The following is a 22,491-nucleotide window of genomic DNA, read 5'->3' as shown; positions in this document are numbered from 1 at the left end:
TACCTCTCCTACCCAATCAATCACTAAGTCTGGTCAATTCTACCTTCACGAAATGTCTCACACCTTTACCTTCTTTCTACTCACAAGGCCACCACCCTGGCTCAGTCCCTCATGACCCATCAGCTACAATAGACTCCTAAGTGTTCTTTTAGCTTCAAGTTTTTCCCCTCTCCAATCCATCCTTCATACAACTGTCAAAATTATTTTCCGAAAGAACAGCCTTGGGGGCAGCTAGGTGGCGCAGTGGATAGAGCACCAACCCTGGATTCAGGAGGACCTGAGTTCAATCCGGCCTCAGACACATAACACTTACTAGCTGTGTAACCCTGAGCAAGTCACTTAACCCCATTGCCTAGGCAAAAAAAAAAAAAAAAAGAACAGCCTTTACAGTGTCTCTCTCCTGTTCTGTAAAGTTCTGTCAGGTTCCCTGTTACTCAAAGAATAATCTTATCTTCTTAATCTGAGGTCTGTGACTTTGGATGGGACCAAATAACAACAATAACAATAACCCACATCCTTATTTTCACTAACCTATAAATGAATTTTGGGCAGCTAGGTGACACAGTGGAAGAGTGCTGGGCCTGAAGACTCATCTTCATAAATTAAAATCTGGCCATAAGTGTGACACTTAACCCTGTTTGCCTCAGTTTCCTCATCTGTAAAATGAGCTGGAGAAGGAAATGGCAAATTACTCCTGTATCTTTGTCAAGAAAATCTCAAATAGGGTCACAAAGAGTTGGAAATGACTAAAGTGAAATTTAGCATTTCCTTAAATTATTTTATGAAATTATTCTGAGAAAGGGTCCATAGGATTCACTAGACTGCTAAAGGGGTCCATGAAAATCTTTACTCTAAAATCAAGTACAGACTCCTCTGAACTCATCTAAAGCCCTTCACAAATTGATTCCATCCCACCTTTACTGGTTAATCATACATTACTTTATACACTCTACTGCTAATCAACTTGGCCTTCTTGCTGTTCCTCACACAGGACTCTCCATCTCTTGTCTCTGTGTCTTTGCAGACTGCTGCCCATGCCTGAAATGCACTCCTTCCTCACTTTTTCCTTTGAACATCTCATTTCTTTCAAAGCTCAAGATAAGTGATACATTCTCCAAGGGTGTACTGGTAACTGTTTAACAATCAGCTCTCAAAAAAAAAATGTAACCTCTTTTCAGTTTAATTTACGTTAACTTTTCTTTCATCAGTTTACTACAATCTAGACAATCAACCAAAAAGTACATCAAACCCTAATTTGTAGTTTTGCTGATTTTTAAAGTATAAATGCTCACACTGAAAAATTTTAACCATGTTTACTTTGCTAATTCCAGCGCATCTCTGGGTCTCCTCAATACAAGTCAAGCTCCTTGGAAGCAAAAGCTATTTCATGTTTGTCTTTGCATCTCCCCAGTGCCTAGCAGAGTGCCAGAAACATAGTAGGCATTTGAGAAATTTTGTTGATTGATTTGAAGTATATATCTTATAAGCTTATAAGCATACTTAAATATAAGGCCTAAAAAAGACATTTCCTTGTTAAATATTTCCAAGTATGTATAACATTGTAGGTAAACTTCATATATTATGTGCTGGTGGTATTTTAATACATGTCAAAGCATCATCAATCTGGACCTTGAAGAGAGTTTAGATGTCATCTAGTTCAAACTGCTCAATTTGCAAATGAAGAAATCAAGACCCAGAGAAGTTACAGTCACTTTTCCAAGGGCATATATACAAATGGAATTTCATCTCACGTCCCATGAGTCCAAGTTCAATGGTATTTCTAGTACACTATGATATTTCATTCCTCCCATTAGAATGTCAGCTCCTTGAGGAAAGGGACTATATCTTGTTTCATCTTTGTATCTATATCACCTAGCTCAATGTACATAGTTGGTTCTTGAAATGTTTTTACTCCACTAAATTGAATTGCAATGCTCTCTGAACACGAGTATTATTTCAGAACATGTCTTCAAAACAAGTCACCACTAAAATTCAATGTAAACAGTGGTTAGATTCCACCAGATTGTTACTAAGTACACTCTGCTACATTTATTATTCTTTGTAATTATAGAAATAAGCTCAATTAAATGTATAGAGTTGATATAATAAACAAAATATAAGGAGCAAGAATTTAAAGAGAAAAATCAAATTCTAAGCACTTTATTGTATCCTTTTTCATTAATTCTATTTTTGAGACCTCTCATATGCCAGGCACTCTAAGTACTGATGTATTTCATGTTCAAAATAATAATTCACTCAGAAGTCACAATAAAATCTATAGCCCTTCCATCTCTACAATATTCTATCCTGAATCTGACTTATACCTGAATCTGAGTTGTCTCTAGGGCTGTAATTAAGAGACTAAGAAATTTCAAATTTACATCTTTTAGTCACTTCATGATAACATTTTGCCCTGCATGCAGGGTATAAGGGCTATCTTTGCCCAGACAAGAGAAATGTGCTTCCCTTGCTTTTTTGCTTTGAATGCTGCTCTCAAACTGAAAATTAGCAGACAAAAATGTGACAATAATCAACTCTCCTCAGTTTCCCTGATTATTTTTATGTGATAAAAAGAATTTAGAACAAGAAAGAAATATGAAGTCTTTTGCATTAATCCGATATTGCCTTTTTGCAATTAGCCCGATTTAACCAATATAAATCCATCTATGCTCTGTTTGGATTTTTCAACCCACTTTCTAACCCAGTCCATCCCTTAAGGGAAATCTATAAAAAGTCACCTTTTAACTTTAAAATATCACAACATATTTTTAAACACACAGAATATATCAATATTTTTAAAACAGATAGTAACATCTTAATAAGAGACCACAATCACAAAGAATAATCTTCATACCTGTATCATATAGAAAGGATTGCTCTTAAATGCTAGCTATTATTAATCCATAACCACACAGAAACAGATGACAGCAGTAGCACCATAAACTAATTTAATCAGAAATATCCCAGATAACCTCTTAACTTATAAAAATTCCATCATATAGAAGTCCAGATAAATCAATAGAAACCAAAAAATTCTACAAAGCAAAAATTCTCCACGAGTGTTATTATGATTCAATGTTTATATAGATATGGGTAATGAGCATCCTATAATATAGGCTGTCATATCTCTTTGAACATCAGTTTGGGTTAGTCATAAAATATAAATAAACAAAAATCAATAACATCCAATCCAGATTTTTAAAAAAGCCAGATCTTTTAAATTAAATAGATGTACTACTCAGAATGCTAAAGATACAGAGGATTAGTACAACTTAATGCAATGCATTACTATATAGTTTTCCACAAAGAACTAATATCTCAGAAAAATAATAGATACAATATGGCAAGCATAAATTTACCTAAATTAAGCACATGATACATGAAAGAATTATCATATTAGAGTTTATTATATTCCCCTGCAAATTGGAATATACTTTTTTGGGAGAAGCAATCTCTCCTAGGCTCTCTGAGACAGAATATTTTTTCTTGGGCACAGTTAAAATGAATGGAAAAATGCTTCCTTCACTGGACTGAGATTAGACCAGATATATGTTTCTTTTTATGACACCAAAATCCTGCTTGATTTATTTTATATAATTCCTACTATATGTCCTAATGGACGTTATGGCAGTTATAACAGGTGGGTCTAAGAATCTATAGCCAGTTCTAACTTTGGCTTCTAAATTATTTACTGTATCTTTGAGCATGAGTGAGTAAAATTGGTTGAATAAAACCTTTGGTTCATACCTTATTGATAATTTACTATCCTTTCAGACAAACTGAAAAAGTGCCAAAATATAATTTAAAGTATGTAATAAAAGCTTTGATGAGGAAATCTCAATAATAGTGTTTTCTATACCAGCCCTACAGATATCCAGATATAAAGGATGACCAATGTATATGTTTTCTCCCCATTCTTTTTTATTTCCCAGTGAAATCACTACATCACTGGCCATAGGGAACATAAAACTTTATTTAGAAACATCTAGCACTAGATGTCTGGTTAAATTCTTTTAGTCCTTTGAATATGTATCAATGTGGTCTTCAATATCACAGAGACATGGAATTTTAAATTTGGAAGGAAATTTAGAAATAATCTAGTTCAACCTCTCTGGTTTATAGGTGAGAGAATAGACTCAGACAGGTTAAGGGACTTTTAAAGCATCAGAGCAAAGGGGGAAATAAACTCCAATGTTTTTTCCAAGTTCTGTGTTCTTCTTTCCACAAAACCACCCTTATGATTTATTCGTCATTGTTTGGAGGCAACTAGGTGGCACATTGGATAGAAGTCTGGACCTGGAGTTAGGAAGACCTGAATTTAAGATTCTTACTAGCTGTAGGACCATAGGCAATCCACTGAACCTCTATTTGCCTCAGTTTCCTGATCTTCAAAACAGGGATAATAATAACATCTACTGCCAAGGTTTATTGGTGAAGATAGAATGAGATTACCTTTGTAAAGCACTTTGCAAATCTTAAAACACTATGTTAGTGTTTCCTGTTATTTCTGTTTAGGTAGCATAGGGATTTAAACTAGATTAACTTTTAACAAAACATATAACTTTCCAAATATGTTACATGAGAGTGTAGCTCAAAATGCCTATTTCTAAAAGCATCTAAGGACCTAAGCAAAATTCTTTCCTTTGCCTTTCTTTGCCTATGATTCTTCAAGGTAACAACTTCTACATGACTTCAAATATTTTTTGTGCAGCTACCATTGACTTTCACTGAGGGAATTGCAAAGATAAATAAGATATGCCCCTGCCCATATATAACTGGCAATCACTTTTATTTTAAGGGAATAAATTTTATCACATAGAGGGTGGAGTCAAGATGGTTCAGTGAAAGGTCAGAACTGCTAAAGATCTTCCTAAACCTCTTCTACAGCAACCACAGAAAATGCCCCAAACTGATTTCTGAGTGAGAAAGACAAGACAAAGTCAGAGTGAGTCATCTTTTCAGCCCTGGGAAGCTTAGGAAGATGGAAAGAGAGGTCTCAAGACACTGGGGTGAGGCTATCCAGGGACACAAGGAAGCAGATAAAACACTTGGCGGTAATGGGCTATGGCAACGACAGTAGCAATGGCAAGGAGTAACTCAGAGCCCAGATACAGTAAGGGAACTGAAATCTGGACAGAAAGAGAGATCAGTGGGCCCTTGTACTGGCACTGGGAACAGGATAATGTGCCGCTTGTTAACTTTCTTGTCTTTTACCCAATTCTTAATCACATTTCCAGAGTGGAGAGGAATAGTCATGGTTGTGAGGGAGCAGAGGACCCACCTATGTAAGGACCAGAATGCAGATGAGGAAGAGGGCAGTAAAAAGACCTGCCCCCAGATAACACTATTTTAGAAATGCTGAAAGCTTACAGGCTACCAGACCAAGCTTTGAAATAAGAAGAATATAAAATACAATAGCTTGGGTCAGTCATCCAGAGATGAACAGAGCCCAATTCTGACATAAAGTTCAAAGTCAAGGAGTAGGCTGGATAAATGAGCAAACAAGAACAACAAAACCTGGCCATACATAGTTACTATGGTGACAGGGAAGCTCAAGATAAAAACACAGAAGACAATGACTTTGAAAACATCTACAAGCAAAGCTTCAGAGAAAAAGAAATATTGGACATAAGCACAACAAGAATTACTAGAATAGCTAAAGAAAGATTAACAAAAATAGTTATTTTGAAAGTCAAATAACAGCAATAGAGGAAAAATCAGGAAAAGAAATGAGAACTATGGAAGAAAATGTTGAAAAGAGAACTAACAGCTTAACAAAAAAAGAGGGTACAAAAATATTAAAGAAAATAACTTCTTAAAAACTCAGAATTGCCTAAATGGTAAAAGCGGTACAAAACCTCAATGAAAAACACAACTTCTTAAAAATTAAAATTGGTCATATGAAAGCAAATGACTCCATAAGACATCAAGAAACAATAAAACAAAATCAAAAGACTGAACATAATTGAAGAAAATGTGAAAGATTTCATAGGAAACGCAACTGACCTGTAAAATAAATTGAGGAGACATAATTTTAAAATTATTGGTCTATCTGAAAGCCACAAACAATAAAAATGAATCTCAATGTCATATTTCAAGAAATTATATAGGAAAATGGCCCATATATTTTAGAAACAGAGGGCAAAGTAGAAATTGAAACAATTCACTAGTCACCTCCCAAAAAGAAATCCCAAAATGAAAACTCCCAAGAGTATTATAGCCAAAATTCTGAGCTCCTAGGTCAAGGAGGAAATACTGCAAGCAACCAGAAAGAAATAGTTCAGATACCATGAAGCCATAGTCAGGATCACACAAGAGTTTTCACCTGTCTCCATGACAGCATGAAGGTGAGAAGGAGGGTAGATGAAGGAAAGGAGTGGTCAGAAGCAAAACAGATCCTTGAGAAGAGAACAAGATAAAAAAGAGAAGGATAAATATAAGGGAATAGAATAGAGGGGAAATACACAATTAATAATCATAACTGTGAATGGGAATGAGACGAACTTATAAGATGGAAGAGAATAGTGTAATAGTTTAGAAACCATAATCCAACAATGTTTTGTTTACAAAAGACATATGATACAGAAAGATCACACAGAATTAAAATAAGAGGCTAGAGCAAAACCCATAACTCTTCAACTGCAATTAAAAAGGAAAAAAAAATTACATCTGCTCATTCAAATATAATGATTGTATTTAGTCATAAAGTTTATATTCCAAATAGGACAAAGATCTTCCTTGGCATCTATTATCTACAATTTCTTCTGAAAACAAATATGTGCCAATTTTCACAGGAACAATGCTGGAAGTGACCTCAGGAAGTTATTCTCTCCTTCTTAAAATTGTTTTAATTTGTATATATTTTATACTTATTTATATCTAGATTATATTTATTTACTTAGCATCAGAAATTCACAAACTTTGAGACGAAGAGGGCCTTTGAAATAATTTATTCCAATATTTTTTACAAATGAGGAAACTGAGGTCTGTAGAGGTTAGTTGACTATAATTTGTATACATGTTGTATACTACCCCCCCCCAGTAAAATATAAACCTATTGAGGAGAGGGACAATTGAGTTTTGGTTTTTTGGGGTTTTTTTGTCTTTGCATCCTTGGTTCCTACCATGGTAATTAGTAGGTAGTAGGTGTTTAATAAATATTTTGAATGGAATTAACTCCACTTTCTCACAGGAATTATTATAGCTTTGTTATAGGAATACTACTTCATTGTTTCCTTGGAAAGCTTATTTATCTAATCATTATGAAAATTGGGATACACTTCTTCTTTCATCCTTATAATTAATCAATTCTACCCAGTAGAACTGGGTCAACTACGTGCAAGGTTCTATGCCAGGTATAGGACATGAAAAGATAACAAACAAAAAATTATCTTCACCTTCAAAGAACTTATATAATAATAGCCAGCAGCTCAGTGATGCAGTGGATAGAGAGTGGGGTAAGCCTTCATTCAGGAAGACCTGAGTTCAGATCTGGTCTCAAGTGCTTACTAGCTATGTGACCATGAGCAAGTCACTTAACCCTGTTTGCCTCAGTTTCCTCATATGTAAAATGAGCTGGAGAAGGAAATGGTAAACCAGTTCAGTATCTGTGCCTAGAAAATCCCACAGCTGAAATGACTAAACAACAAAGCACTCACTCATACGGTGCTTTAAGGTATGCAAAGTGCTTCACAATTTTTTTCATTTGATCCTCAAAACAACTCTTTGAAGGAGGTGGTATTAACATCACTATTTTACAAGAAGGAACATTGAGGCAAGCAGAGGTTAAGTGGCTTGCCCAGGGTCACCCAATTCCTGAAGTCAGATTTGAACTAAAATCTTCCTGACTCCAAGTCTAGCACTTTATTCACTGTGCTACCTAGTTGTCTATTGAATTGATACAACATATACACAAACACTTAAATGCATTGTGCCAAACAATACAAAATAACATCTAGAGGGAAAGAGAACTAGTAGAAGGGATAAAGAAAAAGCTATGTACAGGGGGTGGTACCTGAACTGAAAGAAAGTATTGAAAGAGGCCAGGGATTCCAAGAGGAAGGAGAGCATCCCAGACACAGGGGGCCACTTTACAAAGAAATGGAAATTAGAGATGAAATGTCACATATGAGAAACACTGAAAAGGACCTGAAAAGCTTGGTGGAAACGAGGTTTAAAATGATCACTGCAATCAATGGGTAATCTGGTGCCTCCTCTTAACCCCCTACTCTCCAAGGTAAATAACTGCATTTGTTTGTCATCTTCACTATGATCACTCAGTATTGAGTCTCTATTACGTGCAAAGACCTAATATGATAGGTATCATACAAAATTTTATTAAAATGGCAATAGATATATCTACTAGGACTTCATAATCTCATTACAGAAAAAAGGAACAAGTCTAACATAATCATCACATATATAATCAAGAATTGATTCTATCTTGATTTCCACAGTTCATTTTTTTCCCCTTTTTTTCCTGGAGTTCACAATGACTATATATATTTTCTTATTTAGTCTCAGTATATCTTCACTAAGTAGATAGGGGTTGATAGAATTTTCATTTTTCAGATGCATAAATAAAGGCATAAAATTGTGTATTCAAAGGCACATAACCAGGTGAACTACCTACTTGACTATGCTGTTCAAAACTTATTATTCAAGCATTAAAAAGAAATGCTTATTATTATAAGCCCTTATTAACTAACTAAATTTGGGCCCCAGCAGAGAGGTGAGAACAATTAATTGGCATTACAGTAAAGCAGGGCTTTTGCCTCAGTTTTTAGGAAAGCTATTACTAGGATGGAGTGACAAAGATCTTGTGTCATGGTGCTGGAATTCAGAGGGGATCTGACAGCATTTTCAATATTTCAGCAGTATAGAAACTCCCAAAACATCTAGTTTGGGGAAAAAATTACCTAAAGTAAAAAGCTGATGTTTTCACCTCCCATGAGCAGGCGCGCTCGAGGAGAACTTCTACTTGTCCTGACCCTGCTCAGTATTCTCCCACCAGTTTAGGCCTTTTGCATCTTGGGGAATTCACCTATTCTTCCCTAACAACTGAATTGAGAGCACATTTCACACCATTTGCCAAGGAAATAAAAATTTATGGTTATGGTTCTGATTTTTGGTGGCACAAAAGCTATTCAATGATCCAGGGAGATTTTGTAAATGTTGATAATGAATTTTTAAAACCAATATCCAAGCAAGCTTGTCATGTCAGTACTATTATTTTGATGTTTTTGACAAACCAGTTTCTGGTTTGTCATAAAGAACAACTTACTTGGGAATAAGAACAATACCAAACTTTGTTTCAGCAGTTTAGAAACAATTATGGGCAGCCTAGGTGGCACACTGAATAGAGCCCTGGGTCTGGAGTCGAAAGACTCATCTTTGTGAGTTCAAATCTGGCTTCAAACACTTACTAGCTGTGTGACCCTGGGCAAGTCATTTAACCCTGTTTGCCTCAATTTCCTCATCTGTAAAAATGAACTGGAGATGGAAATGGCAAACTATTCCAGTATCTTTGCCAAGAAAACCCCAAATGGGGTCCCAAAGAGTTGGAGATGACCAAACAACAACAAAAGAAGTAACTAGATGTAGCCTTTGAGAAGTCAAAATCAAGTCAAGTCAATTAGCATTTATTGAGTACCTACTACATGTGTTAAGTGCTGGATCAAGTCATTGGCCAGTGTAGGACCTCTGTCACACAGTCAGTAAGTATCTGAGGTTGGATTGGAATTTAGGTCTTCCTGATTCCTGGTCCAGTGTTCTATCCATTGTGCTGTCTAACTGCCTAACTTAAATAACTAGTGGGAAATTGAGTGCACGTAACTAAGCTATACTAATATAATCACAATTACAAAACTATTTAAATAAAATTTTTAATTTTAGTGTTATACTAATCAAACTACCAAGAAACTATAATAGAGAATGAGGCAAAATATTAATAGCATCATTTTGGAGAGCAAATGAACTATCTCAAGAAAAACAATGAAAAAAATAGTAATAAAGCGTGGATATGATAGGAGCAACATCTACTCACATACATACTTAGCTCATTTTTACCTAAAAGATAATGGAATTGTCCTCAAGACTTAATTAGCATAGAGGACTAAACATCAATCAATTGAAATAACTTCCTGGTTGCCTCCCTGTAAAAGCCTAGAGCTGGATGGCCTGGGGATGCAGAGGATTGGGGGGTGGGAGGAAGTGCTGAGAGGTGGCCAGATGATACATGTTTCTGACTGGCTAACAATATGGCAAATGTTGAGTCACAAGAGCTCACCTCATGTGAATCAGTCTGGTATCCTTGCTGAAAGTCCTTTTCATTCTCTTGTTAAGTTTTGGTTTTGTTTTGATTCGGTTTGTTTGTTTGTTTTGCTAATGCTATACAGTCATTCCATTTTAATCTTGATCTTGAATCACAGCACTGATTGGAGTCAGGCCTAGTCAAGAATAGGAAAATAGCACTTTAAGATTTCAGCAGTAATCATCAAAACTTTATGGTACTGGTTAAAAAAAGAGAAAACTACATTAATCAATAAACTTCTTTTGTTGTTTAGTCATTTCAGTTGTATGTATCCAACTTTCTGTGACCCTTTTGGGGTTTTTTTTTGGCAGAGGTACTGGAATGGTTTGCTATTTCCTTCTCCAGATCATTTTACAGATGAAAAAACTGAGGCAAACAGGGTTAAGTGAATTATTCAGGGTCACATAACTAGCAAGTGTCTGAGGTTGGATTTGAACTCAGGTCCTTCTGATTCCAGGCCCAGTACTCTTTCTACTGAACCACCTAGTCCTACTGTGTGCCTAGTGCTATGCCAAATGCTAGAGAGATAAAAAAAAGACAAAAGACAATCCCTTCCCTCAAGGAACTTATAGTGTAACGGTGGAAATAAATGTATACAAACCCAGTATATACAGGATGGATAGGAAATAATTAACAGAAAGAAGGCACTAGAATTAAGAGGGGTTGGGGAAAGCTTACTATAGAAGGTGGGATTTTTGTTGGGACTTAAAGGAAGATAGGGTATGATCAGTTGTTGGAGTAGAGGAGGGAGAGTGTTCCAGATATGGGGAACAGCCAGAGAAAATGCCTACATAAGTGAAACAGATTGGTTAAGGAGTAATCAGAAATAATTTAACTCAGTAACTTTGTGTTTGATAAATCTGAGGATATAAATTACTTGTGGAGGAGTTCCCTGTTCGATAAGATTAACTGGTGAAATTGGAAAGTAGTTTGGCAGAAATTAGGTTAAGATGAACATTTTATTTCATATATCACAATAAGCTCCAAATGGAGGTGTGAACTGAATATTAGAGTGCATGCCATACCCCACCCCTCCCAAATTAGAACCAGAATAGATGACTTTCACAGTTATGGAAAGAGTGAGAATTCTTAACCAATGAAGAAACAGAAGCAATTACAAAAGAAAATAAACAGATTCAATTACATGAAGTTGAAAAGCTTTTACATGGGAAAAAAAAATGAGATGAAGATAAGAAAGGACTTGGTAAATGGAGGAAAAAAATCCTTTATAAAAATACATTTGGTAAGGGTCTGGTATCCAACACATATAGATAAGTTAAATGAATATTTAATAACAAAAATCATTCTCATTGTAATGGATAAATAGTCAAAGGACATAATCAAACAACTTTCAAAAGAAGAATTATAAACTGTTAATTACTATATGAAGATTGTTCAAAATCATTGTTAAATAAATAGAAATTAAAATGACTCTGAGGTTTCACCTTACACTTAGCAAATTGGCCAAGATAATAAAAAAAAATAAAAATAGTAACATTGGAAGTGTTGTGAAGACATATACAGTGTTGGTAGTGCTACATCCAACCATTCTGAAAAATAAATTCAAATTATGCTAAGAAAATAAGTAAAACATTCATGCTTTTTGACCCACAAATGCCACTGCTAGTCATTTGTCCCAGACAGATCAAAGATTTTTGTTTAAGACCACTTAGAGACCTTTCCAAAAAGATCAGTGGTAAAGCAAGGATGCCTATTATCACCATAACTATTTAATATAATGCTAGAAATTGCTAACCCTAGCAATAAAAAGGGAAATTAAGGGACTAAGTACAAAGAACAAAGTTATCATTTTTTTTACAAATGATAATGTAATTTACTTAGAAACCCTCAAAAGGTAGCCAAAAATTAATTCAAACAATAAATTCATCAGAGTTGCAGGAAATAAAATAAATCCAAATAAATCCTAATCATTCCTGTGTGTTACCAAACCCAGAAGAAAGAGTTAGAAAAAGAAATTCCATTCAAAATAACAACAGCAGCTACAAAATATTTGGCAATCTATCTATGAAGGTACACTCAGGAACTATATGAATCTAACTATAAAACACTCTTTGCAAAAATACAGACCTAATATTTGGAGAAAGAATTTTTTCATCAAACTGATATTATTCAGTGCTGAAGTAATCCAAATGTCAAAGGAATGATTTAGAGAGCTAGAAAAAACAAATTTTACAACAAAGGAGTAATCACTAAAAGTTTGGTACTAGTTTAAAAATAGAGAGGTCAATCAGTGGAATACATTACGTACATAACATAGAGAAGCAAGCAAATAGTTTAAAATGGTGTTCAATAAGTCCAAAGATCTCTGTTAATAGATAAAGGACTGGCCGACAAAAACTACTGGGAAGTTTAGACACCAATCTGGCAGAAATTTGATTTCTATTAATACCTCACAATACAAACCAAGATAAACTCCAGATGGATATATGACTTATATATAAAAGGTCACATCATAAATAAATTAGTGGAGTAAGGAAGAATTACCTTTCAGATTTATGGATTTAGAAGAAGTTCATGATAAAAGATTACACAAGGTAAAACAGACAGTTTTGATTATATCAAATTGATAAATTTGCACAAAGAAATCTGATGTAGCTAAAATTATAAGGGAAAAAGATAAGCAGGTGAAATTTTTGTAGTAAATTTCTCCAGTGAAGATCTCATTTCAAAGATAAACAGAAAGAGAAAGAGAGAGAGAAGAGAGAGAAAGAAGAGAGAGAGAGAGAAAATTTACTCAATTTCATGACTAAGAGACATTTCCCAATAGATAAATGGTCAAAGGATGTGAACAGGCAGTTTTCAAAGGAATAAATCTGAGCTATTCAGAACTATATTTTTAAAAATATTCTAAATCACTAATAATTAGAAAAAAATGCTAATCAAAGTAACTCTGAGATTTCTTTTACAAACCCATCAGACTAATAAAGATTACCAAAGAGGAGAATTGTAATTATTGGAAGAACTGTAGGAAAACAAACATACTAATGCATTGTCATCAGACAATTTGGAGCTATGCTCAAAAAGTTACAAAATCATGTATACTTTTTGACCCAGCTATATCTCTACTAGGCCTATCTCATCAAAGAGGTCAAAGAAAGAGGAAGAGAATATATATATATAAATATATATATAGGACCATAATATATATATATGACCATTATACATATATGACCATAATATATATGTGACCATTTTATATATATAGGACCATAATATATATATGACCATTTTATATATATATGACCATAATATATATATGACCATAATATATATATGACCATTATATATATTTATACATGTGTGTATATATGTGTATGTGTGTGTGTGTGTGTGTGTGTGTATGACCATAATAGCAAAAAATGGGAAACTAAGAGAATATCCTCTACTTGGGAATGGCTAAATGAATTAGAATATTTGAAATATGAATGCAAGGGGAAATTATTGTGCTATAAGAAATGACAAAATGGACAGAAGAAACTGGGAAGATCTCTATGAACTACAGTACAGCAAAGAAAGCAGAACAAAAAACAAATTATACAATGACAATATTCAAGAGAAATATGACTTTGAAAGACTTCAGGACTCTGATCAATGGAATGATCAACCAAAAGTCTAGAAGACTGAAGATGAAACATGCCACCCCTCTCTTACTAGGAAAATGAGGGATTTAAAATGCAGAAAGATTTACATTTCAGGCATATCCAAGGAGAGGATTTGTTTTGCTAAACTATGCATATTTATGATGAGAGTTTTTAGTTTTGTTTGTTTTATTTTTGTTTAATGGAAAGAAATGAGAGGAAGTGATTGCAAATGTGAATAAAAAGCTCTTTAAAAGTGGTCTCATACACACTCAAACACTTATAGCATCATCTTTTGTAATAGCAAAGAAACTAGAAACAAAGTAGGTACTCATCAACTGAGGAATGTTGAAATAAGATGTAGTATGTGAATGTTATGGAATATTTCTGTACTATAAAAAGAATGAATTTAATAAATATTAAGAAACATTAGAAGATTTATGTGAACTGATACAAAGTGGATTAAACAGAACCAAGAAAATAATATCCACAGCTTCAATGGTATAAATGTAAAGAACAACAGCACAACAATCAAATCAATTGTAATGATCCAATTTGGCTGCAAGGATGAGTCAAATAAATTTACCTTCATCCCATCTCTGCACAAGCAGTTACTACAGATTTGAAATACTGCATATAATATCAGACTTTGATGTGCTAGTATTAGTAAAAAAAAAAATCTGTTTTATTCTTCATTAAGGGATGTTTCTCTGGGAAAGGAGTAGGAGGCTTATATTGGAAAATGTAGCTTATGAAAAGACAAAAAACAATTTAAAAAAACAAGAAGTCATTGTCATTGAAATTTGGGGATAGATTTACCTGTTATCTTTGGCCTTCTCAGGGATATGTGCTATTCTAGGGATAGTTAGGCCAAAAATATTAACTAGTTACTTTTCATGAAAAATTCCTTAAGACTTTTTAGATTCATTTGAACAAATTCACAGCTCCATCAACTGAGTCATATTTCCTATTGTAAAGCAAAAAAAAAAAATTGCCGTAGCAAATTTAAGGGACTTAAAATGTAACTTTTGAATAATATATTTATTACACATAAGTATATACATGGAGAATCATGTGGAATGTTCACAGTCAGAAAGACTGTCTGTGTTATTATTATCCACATTTTCAGATCAAGAAAATGAAGTTCACACAAGTTCTGTGACTAGCCCAGAGTCACGTAGCTGGTGAGTATCTGAAATGGGATTGGAACTCTGGTATCCTGACTTCAAGCCCAGAACTCTAACTTGCTGTTACTTCATACCACCTCTCTCAGGGTTACTCTAGTTGGAATGCAAACTCTGTCTATTCCTACCAAGCTAGAAAGACTTCCATGTATAGGTCTGGCCATGGACTGGGTGCAGGTCATCGGAAGACCAGGCTAGCTTAATTTAGAGATTTTCATCTCCAGAAAGTTGATCACCAAGTGACATATTTTTTGTGGCCATAGCAATTCATGAAGACTGTCTCCTAAGGCATTGGACAGGTTATAATCTGTGTTGGTAGGAAAATTATTCACACCACTGAATTCACAGAACTTTAGAAATATTGAAGTTTGCTCTGTAGACAATAATTTAACAGGTAGTTTCTGCTAAATGCTAAAAGGCTTTATGAAAGTAAGCCCTAAATCATAGACAGACTATAAAAAATGTATCAAACAGCTAGAGATAGCTGTGTTCACTTTTTTTCTTTATTTCTGAGAATGGGTCTACTGAAACTATACATAAAGAATATATCTCTGCTTAGGGTTTTTATGTACTTTTGGTCACCCCAAAATTATGGTTAACCATTTCTTACTAGAAAGGCAGTTCTTCATCAAACAACATTGCTGTCACTGTGTACAACATTCTCCTGGTTCTATTCACTTCACTATGCAACAGTTCATGTAAGTCTTTCCAAGTTTTTCTGAAATTATCCTGCTTGTCATTTCTTATAGCATAAAAATATTCAATTAAAATCATGTACCACATCTTGTTTAGCCATTCCCCAGTTGAAGGGCATCTTTTTGATTTCCAATTCTTAGACACTAAAAGAGAGCTGCTATACATGCTTTTATCCAAATAGATCCTTTCCCCTTTTTTATGTCTTTGGGATGTAGATCTAGCACTGGTATTGTTGGATCAAAGGGTATGCACAGTTTTATAGCCCTTTATGCATAGTTCCAAATTGATTTCCAGGATGGTTGAATCACTTCACAACTCCACCAACAGTGCCTTAGTGTCCCAGTTTTCCCACATCCCCTCCAACATCCAACATTTTCCTTTTTCATATTAGCCAATCTGATAGGTGTGAAGTGGTACCTCAGAGTTGTTTTAATTTGCATTTCTCTAATCAATAGTGATTTAGAGCATCTTTTCATAGACTATAGATAGCTTTGATTTCTTTGTCTGAAAACTGCCTGTTCACATCCTTTGACCATTTACCAATTGGGGAATGACTTGTATTTTTATAAATTTTACTCAGTTCTCTATATATTTGAAAAATGAGAATTTTATCAGAGACATTTGTTGCAAATTTTCCCCAGGTTTCTACTTTCCGCGTAATTTTGGTTGCATTCATTTTGTTTGTGCAAAAACTTTTAAATTTCATATAATCAAAATTATCTCTTTTACATTTTTATTATTCTCCATATCTTCTTTGGTCTTAAATTTTTCCCTTATCCATAAACTTGACAGATAAACAATTCCATGTCTCTTAATTTGCTTATGGTATCACCCTTTCTGTGTAAATCATGTACCTATTTTGACCTGATCTTAGTATATAGTGTCAGATATTGGTCTATACCTAGTTGCTGCCATACTATTTTCTAGTTTTCCCAGAAGTTTTTGTCAAATGATGAGTTTCTGTTCCAAAAGCTTAGATTATCATATACTAGGTTACTATGATCATTTACTATAAAGCAATTCGTACCTTTTCTATCCCCTTGATCCACTACTCCATTTCTTAGTTAATACCAGATTGTTTTGATAATTACCACTTTATAATACAGTTTGACATCTGGTATGACTAGACCACATTCTTTCAAATTTTTTTTTCCATTGATTCCCTTGCTATCCTTGAGTTTGTGTTCTTCGAGATGAATTTGTGGTTTTTTTTTTTTAGCTTTATAAAATTTTATTGATAGTTTGGTTGGTTGTGGCACTGAATAAATAGATTAATTTAGGTAGAATTGTCATTTTTATTATATTTGCTTGGCCTACCTATGAGCAGTTAATATTTTTCCAACTGTTTAGATCTTACTTTATTTGTGTGAAAAGTGTTTTATAGTTGTTTTCATATAGATCCTGGGTTTGTCTTGGCAGGTACATTCCCAAATATTTTATATTGTCTGCAGTTATCTTAAATGGAATTTTTCTTTCTATCTCTTGCTGATAGACTTTGTTGGTAATATATAGAAATGCTGGAGCTTTATGTGGGTATATTTTGTATCCTGAAACTTTCCTAAAGTTAATAATTTCAAGTAGTTTTTTAGTTGATTCTCTAGCATTTTCTAAGTATATCATATCTGCAAAGAATGATGGTTTTGTTTTCTCATTGTTTATTCTAATTCCTTTAATAACTTTTTCTTCTCTTATTGCTATAACTAACTTTCTAGTGCAATATTAAATAATAGAGGTAAATAATGGGCATCTTTGCTTCACCCCTGATTGTATTGTGAAAGCATCTAGTTTGTCCCCATTACAGATAATGCTTGCTGATGATTTTAGATAAATATTACTTATCATTTTAAGATAAGCTTCATTTATTCCTATATTCTCTAATGCTTTTAATAGGAATGGGTGCTGTATTTTGTCAAAGGCCATTTTCTGTATTTGTTGAGATAATCATATGATTTCTGTTGGTTTTGTTATTGATATGGTCAACTATACTGATAGATTTCCTAATATTGAATTAACCCTGCATTCCTGGGATAATTCCCACCTGGTCATAGTGTGTGAGTCTTGTGATATATTGCTATAATCTCTTTGCTAGTATTTTATTTAACATTTTTGCATCAATATTCATTAGGGAAATTGGTCTAAATTTTCCTTTCTCCATCTTGATTCTTCCTGGTTTAGGTATCAGAACCATATTTGTATCATAAAAAGCATCTGGTAGGACTCCTTCTTTGCATATTTTTCCTAATAATTTATATAGTATTAGGATTAATTGTTCTTTAAATGTTTGATAGAATTCACTTGTGAATCCATCTGATCCTGGGGTTTTTTTTTCTTCAGAGGTTCATTGATGGCTTGTTCAATTTCTTTTTCTAAGATTGAGTTAAGTATTTTATTTCTTCTTCTGTTAACCTGGGCAATTTATATTTCTTGTAGATATTCATCCATTCCATTTAGATTGTCAATTTATTGGAATATAATTGGGCAAAATAGCTCCTAACAATTGTCTTATTTTCTCCTCATTGTGGTGAATTCGCCTCTTTCATTTTTGATGCTAGTAATCTGGTTTTCTTTTTTCCTTTTTCAAATCAAATTAACCAATGGTTTTCTGTTTTATTGGTTTTTTTTTCATAAAACTAGATTCTAGTTTTTTTTATTAGTTCAATGATTTTCTTACTTTAAATTTTATTAATTTTGCCTTTGATTTTCAGGATTTGCAATTTGTTTAATTGGGAACTTTTAATTTGTTTTTTTTTCTATATTTTGTAGTTGCATGCCCAATTCACTGATCTGCTTTTCTCTATTTTATTGATATAGGCGATTAGAGATAGAACTTTTCCCCTAAGTATCACTTTGGCTGCATTCCATACATTTTAGTATGTTGTCTCATTGTTGTCATTTTCTTTAGTGAAACTATAATTTGTTTCTATGATTTGTTCTTTGATCCATTTTAATTTTTTGGATTAGATTATTTAATTCCAATTAATTAATCTCTCTTACCATTGCCCATTATTAAATATAATTTTATTGCATTATGATCTGAAAAGAATGTGTTTATTATTTCTGCTTTTCTGCATTTTGTTGTGAGGTTTTTATGTCCTAATACTTGGTCAATTTTTGTGTAGGTGCCATGTACTGCGAGAAAAAGGTATATTCCTTTCTATTCCCATTCTATTTTCTCCAGAGACCTATCATATCTAACTTTTCCAGAATTTTATTTACCTCCTTAACTTCTTTCTTTTTTATTTATTGGTAAGATTTATCTAGTTCTGAGAGGGGAAAGTTGAGCTCCCCCACTAGTATAGTTTTATTATCTATTTCTTCCTGTAACGTTCAACTTCTCTTTCAAAAATTTAGATGCTATACTATTTGGTGCATATATGTTTAGTATTGATATGACTTCATTGTCTATGATACCTTTCAGCAAGATGTAATTTCCTTCCTTATCTCTTTTAATTAGAGCAATTTTTGCATTTGCTTCATCTGAGATCATTATTGCTACCCCTGCTTTTTTTGCTTCAGATGAAGCAAAATAAATTCTGCTCCAATCCCTTACCTTTACCTTGTGTGTATCTCTCTGCTTCAAATGTGTTTCTTGTAAACAACATATAGTAGGATTCTTGTTTTTAATCCACCTTGCTATCTGCTTCCATTTTATGGGTGAGTTCAAACCATTCACATTTATGATAACTAACTGTGTAATTCCCTCCAAGCTACTTTTCCCTTGTTTATCCTCCTCTCTCTTACCCCCCACCCTTTCCCTGATCACAAGTGTTTTATTTCTGATCACCACCTTCCCCAATATACCCTCCCTTTTATGAGCCTCCCTCCCTTTTCTACTATCATCATCCCTTTTTACTTTCTTATAGGGTAAGCTTTCTGTTTCTTGTTGGTTATTTCTTCTTTGAGCCAATTTTGATGAGAGTAAGGTTAAGAGCTTTACCTGCCACCACCACCATCCCTATCTTCCCCTCCAATATAATAGCTCTTTCATACCTCTTTCATGTGGGATAATTTGCCCCATTCAATCTCCCCCCTCCTTTATCTTCCAATGTAATTTTCTTTCTCATCTTTTTATCCCATCAAAGTCACCTTATAGACACACCTTCTGTCTACATATACTCCTTCTAATTGTTCTTATAGTAATAAAGTTCTTAAGAGTTATAAATATTATCTTGGCATATAGGAATATAAACAGTTTAACCTTATTGAATTTTTTTATTTTCTCTTTTTGTTTCTTCTTTAGCTTTTTATATTCCGCTTGAATCTGGTATTTGGAGGTCAAAAGTTTTTATTCAGCCCTGCCCTTTTGACTAAGAATGCTTGAAAGTCCTCTATTTCATTAAATATCTATTTTTTCCCGGAAAGATTATATTCAGTTTTACTGGGTAAGTGATTCTTGGTTGTAATCCCAACTCCTGTGCTTTCCAGTACATCATATATCTAAGCCCTCCAGTTCTTTATTGTGGAAGCTGCCAAATCCTGTGTAATCCTATCTGTAGCTCCACAATATTTGAATTGTTTCTTTTCGGCTACTTCCAGTACTTTCTTCTTGATCTGTGAGCTCTGGAATTTGGCTGTGATATTCCTGGCGGTTTTTGTTTTGGGATCTCTTTCAGGCTGTGAACAGTGGATTTTTTCCATTTCTAGTTTGCCTTCTGGTCCTAATATTCTTGAAAGATGTTGTCCAGGCTTTTTTTTTTAATCATGGCTTTTGGGTAGTCCAATAATTCCTACATCATCTCTCCTGGATTTATTTTCTAGGTCAGTTTTTTTAATGAGAAATTTCACATTTTCTTCTATTTTTAAATTTTTTTTAAATTTTGTTTTATCTTATCTTGATATCTCATAGAGTCATTAGCTTCCACTTGCTCAATTCCAATTTTTAAGGATTATTTTCTTCAGTGAACTTTTGTACTTCCTTTTCCATATGGCCAATTCTATTTTTCAATGCTTATTTTCCTCCATAAATTTTTGTGTATCTTTTCCCATGCTATTGACTCTTTTTTCATGATTCTCTTGCATTACTCTCATTCCTTTTCCCAATTTTTCTTCTACTTCTCTAATTTGCTTTTTAAAGTCCTTTTTGAGGTCTTCCAGTTCTTTTTAGGCCTAAGACCAGATTCCATTTTTCTTTGAGACCTCACATATAGCTATTTAACACTATTATCATCTTCTAAGTTTATGCCTTGATCCTCTCTGTCACCATAGTAACTTGCTATAGTCAAATTCTTTCTTTCTTTCTTTCTTTTCTCTCTCTCTCTTTTTTTTTTTTTTTTGCTTTTTGGCCATTTTTTTCTGCCTTTTTTGGTGAGTTGGTGTTTTCATGTGAGAGTTTAGCTACTGGCCTGGCCCAGGGATAGGGCTCTGATGCTGGGTTGTTATGGAAATAGGACCTCTCTGCTAACAGGCCCTGGGGGAGGAATCTTGTTGCTAGGTTAGAGTTTTTGACTGAGAAAGGAATACAGAGGATAAAAAGATATCAAAAGGACAACTTTGATTATGCAAAATTGAAAAGTTTTTGCATGAATTCAATTAAAATTAAAAAGGAAACAGCTAACTAGAAAAATCTTTGTAGTATATTTTTCTGATGATAGTCTGATATCTAAAGTATAAATGATATATTTTGCTTTTTAAATTTTATTTTAAAAATTTTAATGTGTATTTTAATTTTACATTGCATAGATTTCCCTTTGTATCCTTTCCTCTCTACAACCAGAAAGCCATCTTTATAACAAAGAATATTTTTAAAAAGAAAGAACAATAAAGAATAGGAAGAGAAAAAAAGAGTAAAACTGATTAACACATAGGAAAAAATATAATATAATATGGCATATTCTACACACAAAGCCCAACTGCTGCAAAGGAGCTCATCTCTCTTCTTTATGACCAAGTTCATTATTTATAATATCACAATATGCATTTCAATAATTTTGAGGTTGTTATATTTTTCATTTAAATTTTTGTAGACATGATGTATATTGTGTTGCTGGCTTTTACAACATATGTCTTTCCATGTTTCCTTGTATTTATGATGCTTGTGGTTTCTTATAGAACAATAATATTCCATATTCATGCACCAAATTTGTTTAACTGTTCCCCTAACAGGTGGGCATCTATTTTGCTTCCAGTTAGTTCTTTGCTACCACCAAAAAAAAAAATACTGCTACCAATATTACAATGTATATGGAACCTTTCTTTTGTTCAATGACCTCCTTAGAGTATATGGCAAACAATGGGATCTCTGAGTCAAAAGGTAATGATATTTTAGTCATTTTATTTGCATAATTACAAATTGCTTTCTAAAATGGCTGTACCAAAATAATACAAATATAAAAGAATAAGTAAAAGGACAGAAATAAGCAGTTTTCAAAAGAAGAAAGGCAAACTTAATAATTATCTAAAATGTTAAAAATCACTAATAATAAGAAAAATGCAAATGAAAAGAACTCTGAGTTTTTACCTCAAACCCATTATATTAGAAGAGATGACAAAAAAAAAAAATGAAATTGGAAGGGGGAGGATTTTGGTAGGACAGGCACAATAATACACAGAGTTAGCTGATTGACCAGAGCCAGCTACAAAATGTCTATTCATAGTCCACAGTGTCTCCAAGGTTCTTCCTTTACATATCATAACACTTCTTCAGGAATCAAGCTCCTTAGTATCCTTCATATGGACAGATCTCATCTGAGGCACTTTGCAC

Source organism: Vombatus ursinus, unplaced genomic scaffold, assembly GCF_900497805.2.
Source record: "Vombatus ursinus unplaced genomic scaffold, bare-nosed wombat genome assembly UNPS02000582.1, whole genome shotgun sequence".
Taxonomy (NCBI): domain Eukaryota; kingdom Metazoa; phylum Chordata; class Mammalia; order Diprotodontia; family Vombatidae; genus Vombatus; species Vombatus ursinus.
This window is presented reverse-complemented; position numbering follows the sequence as displayed.